Source organism: Macaca thibetana, chromosome 10 (genome assembly GCF_024542745.1).
Source record: "Macaca thibetana thibetana isolate TM-01 chromosome 10, ASM2454274v1, whole genome shotgun sequence".
NCBI classification, from domain to species: domain Eukaryota; kingdom Metazoa; phylum Chordata; class Mammalia; order Primates; family Cercopithecidae; genus Macaca; species Macaca thibetana.
The window spans coordinates 53,517,809-53,526,032 of NC_065587.1; the positions used below are offsets into that span (position 1 = coordinate 53,517,809).

An 8,224-nucleotide genomic window follows, 5' to 3' on the forward strand; every position below is an offset into this window, starting at 1 on the left:
GTTCTTGTTTATTTGACTGGTTCTTCTTTCTGTTCGTTCTTTCTTTCTTTCTTTCTTTCTTTCTTTCTTTCTTTCTTTCTTTCTTTCTTTCTTTCTTTCTTTCCTTCCTTCCTTCCTTCCTTTCTTTTTTTCTTTCTCTTTCTTTCTTTCTTTCTTTCTCTTTCTTTCTTTTCTTTCTTTCTTTCTTTCTTTCTTTCTTTCTTTCTTTCTTTCTTTCTTTCTTTCTTTCTTTCTTTCTTTCTTTCTTTCTTTCTTTCTTTCTCTTTCTTTCTCTCTCTCTCTCTCTTTCTTTCTCTCTCTCTTTCTTTTTTTTTTTAAAAAAACAGTCTCACTCTGTTGCCCAGAGTGGAGTGCAGTGGCATGATCTCAGCTCACTGCAACTGCTGCCTCCCAGGTTCAAGTGATTCTCCTGCCTCAGCCTCCTGAGTAGCTGAGACTACAGGTACCCGCCACCACGCTCGACTAATTTTTGTATTTTTAGTAGGGGCAGGGGTTTCATCATGTTGGCCAGGCTGGTCTCAAACTCCTGACCTCAAGTGATCTGTCTGCCTCAGCCTCCCAAAGTCCTGGGATTACAGGCATAAGCCACCGCACCTGGCCTTTGGCTAGTTCTTATTTGAGTTTTTCCATCCTCCTGTGACCACCCAGTGCTGTTCCCATCTCAACATCATTCTGTTGGTATAGCATTCTTGAAATGACAAAATTTTACAAATGGAGAACAGATAAGTTGTTGCAGGAGCTAAAGAGGGGGTGTGATTGGAAGGAAGGGAGGGTGGCTACAACAGAGCACCATGGGGGATGCTGGTGCTGATTGACATGTTCTGTATCCTGACTGTATCATTGTCAATATCTTGGCTGTGATATTGTTTTGCAAGATGTTACCACTGGAGCATACTGGGTTAAGGGTACACAGGATCTCCCTGTATCATTTCATACAAATGGATGTGAATCTACAATTATTTAAAAGTGAAATTTAATTTATTAAGAAGGATCTTAGCAGTGATCCACACACAATGTAGGTTAGCTGTTACTACTGGGATGGAGAAGGGAAGAGGAAAAGAAAAGAAATAAATCACCTAAGGAACTGAGGCATCTACCTTATGTTTGTAGTGAATACAGATTTTCAAAAGCATGCCCCCCCAAAAGTGACTTTCCACCACATAACTTTCCTTTTTATCACTGAGTGGTGTTCCCCGGTACGTGTGCACTACCGTTTGTTTAACCAACCATTTGCCCAATGAAGCACATCTAGGTTGTTTTGGTTTTGGCTGTTACAAATAAAGCTGCTATGGACATTCATGTCCATCTTTTGGAGTGAACATACATCTTCATTTCTCTGGGATACATGTCCAGGAGTGCGATTGGTGTGGTATTTTCCATTATCCCTTTAAATCTGTACAATAGGGCTAGCTCTCGCCCTGCACCTGGATGGGACCTCAGCCAGGCAGCCGCCATAACCTCTCTGATTGCTCTTAGGTAATAAACAACTAGTAGCTAGTTATGCAAGCAGCTGCATATCTGACTCTGCGTCCCCATTGTGCTTGATGAAGAAGACCTAATCTAGTCCCATGCTGATAAACTAAATCAAATTCAGAGACTTCTGAGTCCTTTCATATGGAGAACTCGGACACAGTCAGAATAGTTTATTCTCCTTTCGCCTCCTCCTCTTTAGAATGAACGCTGAACTTGGGGGACAGAGGGGTGCACAGAGGCAGTGGTGAGGAGAGATGGGGTGCTGTTTCTCCATCCCATCTTGGTTAGAGATTGTCTCCATCTTTATCTGGCCTCCTGCTCCTGGGAGAAGCTGGTCCTTGGCACTGGTGTTGCATGGGTTCCGTGGATAGTGCTTGCATGGACCCCAGGCATTGACTCAGTGCGTGCTAGCCCACTAGGGTGCTCATCCATGGTGTGGAACCACATCATCCACTGCTTCCCAGCAAGGCTGTCCCAGCCATGTCCTGACCAAACATGACTCAAGGTACAAAATCATAAAGCAGCTTTATTTTTATTTTCCACTATCCCTTTGAATCTGTTCTGTAGGGCTAGTTCTTCCCTTGCCCTTGGATGAGACCTCAGGCAGTCTTCATAATGTCTCTGGTTGCTCGTAGGTAATAAACAACTAGCAGCTAGTCATGCAGGCCCCTGTACACTACCTCTGTGTGATTCCTGTGTCACCACTTGCTCCCTAGGGGAGAGACTGGCTTATTTTCTGCTTGCCACAGTGTTTGCTGCTTTCTCAAAGTATGCTGAACCTTTGGCCTTGAGTTCCACAGCTTCACGACAGCCCATGGAGTGGGTAGCATCCATCCGAGCCCATGGCGTCACCCGTGGGACCTGAGGGCAGGGAAACCAGCACAGCTCTGCAGATATACATGCTGCTTGCTGCGCTTGGAGTGAGAAACTGTCTTGCTCTCATCCGTTGCCTGCTTTGGGCACCTCTAGAGCCATGGAAGGTTTATTCCTGGCTATCCTCAGTGAGCCTGGGGCTTTTCCCTAACACCCTGTCTACACCACACCAAAGGGAAGGAACAGCTCCCTAGGAGAACCAACCCTCCTGAGCCATGCATGTTAGACTCACAGGACCCTGGTTCCAATCCCTCATGTGTGGTTTAGTCTTACCTGAGTATCTTTCTTTTTTTCCAACTTTTATCTTAAGTTCAGGGGTACACGTGCAGGATGTGCAGGTTTGTTACATAGGCAAACATGTGCCATGGTGGTTTGCTGCACAGAGCATCCCATCACCCAGGTATTAAGCCCATCCATCATCCATTAGCTATTCTTCCTGATTCTCTCCTTCTTCCCACCCCCGCCCTTTGACCCCACCCCAGTGTGTGTTTTTCCCCTCCATGTGCCCATGTGTTCTCATCACTTAGCTTCCACTTATAAGTGAGAATATGCAGTACTTGGTTTTCTCTTCCTGCGTTAGTTTGCTAAGGATAATGGCCTCCAGCTCCATCCATGTCCCTGCAAAGGACAGGATCTTGTTCCTTTTTATGGCTACATAATATTCCATGGTATGTACCACATTTTCTTTAAGCTCTATCATTGATGGGAATTTACTGGGGAAGCATCAGGATTTTCTTCTGCCACTTATGCCTCTGTTTTACAGAGCCTGAGATTTTTTTCTCAATCTGTGTGGAACAGCGCTTTGCAGAAGGCTAGCACTGCAAGACTTAACCCAAGTCATCCTCACTCCTCTTCTGCTCCAACTTCCAGGAGAAAAGGGAAATCATCAGGTAATAATGCCCTAAATATCCCGAACTTCTACCCTACCTCTACCTGCCCCTCATCTTCCTTTCTGTCTCAGAGGCCAGGGAGGGGACTCCCCTCTAAAGCCAGTAAGAACCTGGCTTGGGAACTCCAGAGGAGGGGACTGTGGGCTTTGGAGTCAGAGAAAACTGACTCGGAATGCCATTGTGACTCCTCACCACTGTGTGGTTCTGACTCAGTTATTAAACCATGCTGGGCCGCAAACCCAAGTCTAGCTTTCAGGGCGCGGCTGTGATGGATGCTGGGCAAACAGCTGCTAAATGAATGGGCTGCGTTCAATTTATTGGAGGATGTTCCTGAAATGCCCAGCAGAGGGCTCTGGTTGCACAGAAAAGACTCGTCCACTACTCTGCCTGGGTTGAAAGCTCTCTGCCTGCCAAACCCCTTTGCCTCATTTCGGGCCCCCATTTTCATGAACCTACATTAATGCATAGCTCTGGGGAAACACTTTTTTGCAGTTATGTGTGTCACTACGCTTCCATCAAAGAGTCAAATCAGATAGCTTTACATTTTCATTACAATACTGCTTTTTCCCTGCCTACTTGGATTTTTTTCTGATGGGAATAAGTCATGATTTCTCAACAGGGCAAGAGAGCCCCCAAAGCAATGAATATTGGTTCTTAGGATGCCCCCAACATCTTAGCTGTTACGTCTATTTGTGGCCCTCCAGAATACCACAGTACGTAAACAGACACACGGTATATCTGTAGTATTATATTTTCATGGGGACGTGGACAATTAGAAAAACAAATGTAAAATGGTTCCTTGGAGGAGCTGTAAGTTTAAAAATAAGAGTTGAACAATACTGGAATGAGGGAAGATGAATCAAGAGAAGATACCATCATTGTCACACACTTGGAGTTAGGGACACATAAGACAAGCCTTTCCCAGAACGTGGGGTACGCATGACACTGTCCAACCTCAGTAGTTCTAACTGGAGATCCTGTCATTGTTTAAAACCTCCCACGCACCTCACCCCCACCCCTGGGAGAACTTAAGTTCCAGTGCTCTGCTCTCATCAACCCTAAAGTTTCCTCTTGCTCCTTCATACTCCCTCCTTCCCATCTCCCCATCCCATCCCCCATCCCCAAGGAACCACTGATCTATTTTGTGTCACTCTAGATTAGTGAGCATTTTCTAGAGGGTGTTTTATAAGTGGAATCATAGCCCAATTTATTCTTTCATTCACTTGGTGGATATTTGGGTTGTGTCCAGCTTGGGGCTGTTGTGAATAAAGCTGCTATGACTATGATTGTAAGTCATAGCAGTAAGTTTTTGTGTGGACATATGTGCTCACTTCTCTTTTTTTATTATTGGTTTTTTAGAGACAGGATCTCACTCTGTTGCCCAGGCAGGAACGCAGTGATGGGGTCACAGCTCACTGCAGCCTCAACCTCCCGGACTCAAACGATCTTCCCACCTCAGCCTCCCAAGTAGCTGGAACTACAGGTATAGATCACCAAACCTGAATAATTTTTTAAAATTATTTCTCTTGAGTAAGTACCTAGGAATAGAATCACTGGGTTTTATGACAAGTGTTTGTTTGACTTTTTAACAAAGGGGCTGATTAAAGTATCTTTCCCCAGGCAGTGGGGCGCCCCTGGGGGAGGGAGCCACCATCTGTAATTCAAAAGGATTCTTTCCTAGGAAGACTTCTTAAGAGATGTCACATATTCATATTCATCCTTCAGAGAGCAAGGAGTTGACAACCACATCCAGTTATGCCAAGACGATTTTCTGGAACCTCTCTCCAGAGGACAGAAAACACATATTACACATGTAATCTCTGGCATGACAGAATACATTTGCTATAATATAAAAATATGAAAAATACATTAAAGTATTGTAGGAGATGCAAAATTTTACCTTACCATTTTAGAGTTTTTTTTCTAACTGGGCCTGAGAATGAAATTGACATAAGACAGATCAACAGGGGAAAAGCACACACAGTTATTTAATGCAAGTTTTACCTGCACAGGAGCCTTCATAAGGAAACAAAGGCCCAAAGATGCTGTTAGAGAAGAATGCTTATAAACTGAAATGGACAAAGTATCGTAAGTCATGAAAATGAGATGAGGCAAAGAGGCTGGGGCTAGAGTGGTTGATCGGGTGGAGAAGTGACTAGGAAGATAGGAATTAGTCGAACCGGATCTGTGTGTATAGGTTTCCCAAGGTCTCACCTTCCTGTCCTTGATGATAAGAATGTTACTTTCTTTCTGCTATAGGGAGGGCATCTTTCACATGGGAATTTTATCTCCTGCTTTTAAGAAACAGAAGGAAGATCAAGGCAATCTTCTCGTACCTGCTGTTTTTCAAGGGCCTTTAACTCAAAATAGTCACTATGCCAAAGTGGCATATTTTTAACTCCTTCAGTATAAAGAATAAAGTTAGGCTGGGCACAGTGGCTCATGCCTGTAATCCCAGCACTTTGGAAGGCCGAGGCAGGTAGATCCATTGAGGTCAGGAGTTTGAGACCAGCCTGACCAACATGGTGAAATCCCACCTCCACTAAAAATATAAAAATTAGCCAAGCATGGTGGTGTGCACCTGTAGTCCCAGCTACTTGGGAGGCTTAGGCAGGAGAATCACTTGAACCCAGGAGGCAGAGGTTGCAGTGAGTTAGGATCATGCCACTGTACTCTGGCCTGGGCAACAGAGTGAGACTCTGTCTTAAAAAATTAAACAAACAAAGAAGGATAAAGTTAAATGGCCCATAATACTGCCACAGAGAGGTAGGTATGTCTGACAGTCAGCTGTGTGCCTAGCGAGTCTTTCTCTTGTGCATATTACACATAGAAATGTCTGACCACTAAGATACACATTTTCTACAATTTAACATTCTTGGTCAGGTAGTTGAGGGTCATCACTCCTCAAAAAAAAAGTCACAATCCTTCACTCAGTTTCCAGACCTGAACCAGTTTTAGTGTTTAAAACACATCAATTGAAGGAGAGGCTGGCTTCCTAGGAGGACCCTGCGATACCATGAGAGATGGCCACATGCTGGAGAAAGAGGAACACTCAAACATCAAGAACTATTGGCACAGGATCCAGATTGACATTTACCCAGAAACCCAAAGCATCATCGTAGCCTCCCTATTAAATTGAGGGCATATGAAGGGCAGGAAATAAATGGGATCCTGGCCCAAGTCTGGGTTACAGTGGGTTCACTAGACTCATGGGACAATCCCATGGCCATCTCTCCAGTCCTCAATTGGAATAGACATGTTGACAATTGGCACAGCTCCCACACTGGTCCCTTGGCCAATGGGGTAAGAGCTATCAGAATAAAGATTAGTGGAAGCCTCTGAAATAGCCCCCTAACACCCCAACTCAACCAAGAGAGTAAAGTTTTTAAAATGTCACATCCATCCAAAGAGGAATATTAGAGATTGGAGCTATCCTTAAAAACCTAAATGATGCTGAGGCGCTAGTCACCTCATAGCTTGTGTAATTCACCAGTCTGGCCCCTGCAAAACCCAGATAATTCTGGAGGATGACAGTGGACTGCTGCAAACTCTGCTAAACAGTAGCCTCAATGCAGCTTCTGTGCCAGGTGTGGTACCTTTGCTAGAGCAGATGAGCACAGCCTTGGGCACCTGGCATGCAGCTGTCAATGCAGCTAATGTGTTCTGTTCCATGCCTATCAAAAAACAGTATCAGAAGCAGTTCACATTTGGTGGAGTGGACAACAGTACACATGTACAATCTTTCCCAAGGGTTATCTCAACTCTTTGGTGCTATCATGACACATTATGAAGAGACCTGAACTGGCTGGACATCCACAGAACATCACACTGGTCCCCTCTATCGATGACATATGCTAATTGGACTGGGCGAAGTGAATAGAACATGGAGGCCTTGGTATGACACAAGCACTTCAGAGGGTACAAGACTAAACCCTTCAAAAGTGCAAGGACTTCCAAATAGGTGAGAAAGTTGAGTTCCAATATTCTGAAGCATGCTAGAACATTCCCTCAAAAGTAAGGGCAAAACTTTTTTATCTTTCATCTCCCACCACCACCAAGAAGAAAGTGCCATACCTATAGACTTCTTTGGGTTCTAGAGGCAGCACATTCCAAACATGAGAATACTGTTCTGATCCAAGTATCTGGTAAAAGGAAAGGCTGCTGCTTTTGAGAGGCACCAAGAGCAGAAAAGAGCTCTGCAGCAGGTCCAGGCTGCAAAGCAAGTATCCTTGAAGTTTTGGCCACACGACCTAGCAGCCCCTATAGTATTAGAGATATTGGTGGCCAGAAAAGACATTGAATAAAATATATGGCAAGTCTCACTGGGAAAATCACAATTCAGATCCCCAGCATTCTGGAGCAAGTCATGTCATCTGCATCAGAGAATTACACACTCTTTGATAAATAGCTGTGTGTTAGAGTTCTCCAGAGAGATAGAATCAATAGGTTCAGTCTTTCTAGATCAATAAATCAATCTAGAAAGAGATAGATGTATTAGGAGAATTGGCTCACATGCTCATGGAAGCTGAGAACTCCCACAACAGGCCTTCTGCTGGAAACACTGGGATGCTGGTAGCATGGCTGCCCAAAAGCCTCAGAACCAGGAAGTTGCTGGTATAATTCTCAGTCTGAGGCCAAAGGCTTGAGAATCCAGAGACTGGTGTTAAGTCCAGAGACTGGTGTTAAGTCCAGAGGCTGGAAAGCCTGGAGAGCCTAGAGTTCCGACGTCCAAAGGCAGGAGAAAAAAGTGTGTTCCAGCTCCAGGAGAAAGAGGAAGGGAGGCAGGGGAGAGAGAGAGAGAATTGCTTTGTTTTTCTGCCTTTTTTGTTCTATCTCGATGCCAGTTGATTGGATGGTGCCTGCCCACAATGAGGGCAGATCTCCTCCTCTCAGTCTGCCAAGTCCCAGGCCAGTGTCCTCTGGAAACACCCTCACAGACACACCCAGAAGTGATGCTTTACAAATTATCTAGCTGTTCCTTAATCCAG

At 44.7% G+C, this 8,224-nt stretch overlaps 1 long non-coding RNA gene across 1 annotated transcript; it reads left to right on the forward strand.

Moving 5' to 3' along the window:
* The first annotated feature begins 359 nt into the window (after positions 1 to 359).
* LOC126963899 (uncharacterized) lies at positions 360 to 5,953 on the forward strand. Its single transcript, XR_007729253.1, has 3 exons — positions 360 to 3,236; positions 4,596 to 4,719; positions 5,249 to 5,953. It is a non-coding gene; the product is annotated as an uncharacterized LOC126963899 (long non-coding RNA).
* The last annotated feature ends 2,271 nt before the right edge of the window (positions 5,954 to 8,224 follow it).